Raw genomic sequence first — 1,610 nt, 5'->3', positions numbered from 1 at the left:
CCCCCTATTTATCCTTAGGGGCTTATCAAGTCTCAAGGTTTCCCTCGCCAATGCTACGGAGGAAAGGATGAGAAATCCCCAAGGGAGGAACAGATGGCTGACGGGGCCAGTGTGGCAGAAGGGTTTCTTCGGGAAACACGCACCGGTACCCCTGATGGTCTGCGTTATGTGTTTGACACACATATTCGGGTTCGGTTATTCTATGAAGATACTCTTGTTTGAGATGATGGCTTGTAGGACTGGCTAGGTTTGCGAGTTTCCTAAATGATCATGATTCTCTCTCTCTCTCTCTCTCTCTCTCTCTCTCTCTCTCTATCTATATATATATATATATAATGTATATATATATGTATATATATATATATATATATATAAACACAAACGCGTACACATATTTAATTACTTGAATAATTAGAGTACTGATGCTATTTTGTTTATAATTCTTGGTTATTATTTGTTTAATCCCAATCATTAATGTTAGTTAAATTTCCTGTACTTAGTAATCAATCTTACAATAAGAACTTGCAGTTTTGCCCCCTGGTTTTAACTGTCATCTTTTTTTATTCTTTCAATTAATTTTCACCATCATGTTTTGTACACCATTCCTAAGATGCATACAATGTATACATATAGTTTATGTAAAACTGGATTTCGATAACTTTTCCTGTCTTGTATTTTTTAACTCTGTTTACTATCAGGATGAATTATGTAAGTTATCTTTCAGGGTGTCATCTATGCAACCCTTTATGTTACGTTTGTCAACTAATCTTAGAATTTTTAGTAGCGTTATGATTTTTTACTATCTTTGAAGGTGAATATTTCAACCTTCAAATATATAGTCATTGGGTTGATTGGGAATCAACATTCATGAGTCAGGATCGGAAGTATAGGTCAAAGACCAGATTCGAATTTAACCTTCGCCATCACTTTTGAACTACAGTCGATAGTAACTACACTCTGTGACGTGATTACTCCGCTAACGAGGTCGTTGTGCAGGCCGAGGTCAGATTGATCCGTGATGATTTTGTTGTGGTCTCAATAGTTAAATCGTTACTGTATTGATCTTGTTTTATATTTTATGTCGTTGAATTAGTCTATTTTGATTAAATTGGGAATATAGATGTATGGTCGCAGACAGCATAACCAAAACCATGTTTCAGATCTGAATTACAATTGTTTATGACTTACGTGTTTACCGACCACAAAATCATTTTGCAATGGAAAATATCTATCGTCAAATTAAAGTCTTGCCAGTTTAGTGAAGAGATAATGGGTATGAAGTCAATTAATAATAAAAATAATTTGTAGAAGTAAATGTAATGGATTTTGTTTTTGTGGTAATGACGCTTTTGTCTACTCTTTTTCATCTACTGTATTTTGGTTTGATCAGAATATCTGTACCATTAGTTATAAAACTACCGTGTCAGCTAAAGTGCTATCTAACCTCATCAACCTTCCATTTCTTTACTTTTCACCTCTCACGTAAGTCTATATACGAGTCTTCATGGAAGGCCTGATAAACTCAGGAAGTGAACGTGAGCATTAACTCTTATATTAGAGTAGAAATACCAATGTCGGGATTATATCTTATACCAGGGTCATTGTTACCC

This window comes from Palaemon carinicauda, chromosome 28 (genome assembly GCF_036898095.1).
Source record: "Palaemon carinicauda isolate YSFRI2023 chromosome 28, ASM3689809v2, whole genome shotgun sequence".
NCBI classification, from domain to species: Eukaryota; Metazoa; Arthropoda; class Malacostraca; order Decapoda; family Palaemonidae; genus Palaemon; species Palaemon carinicauda.
This window is presented reverse-complemented; position numbering follows the sequence as displayed.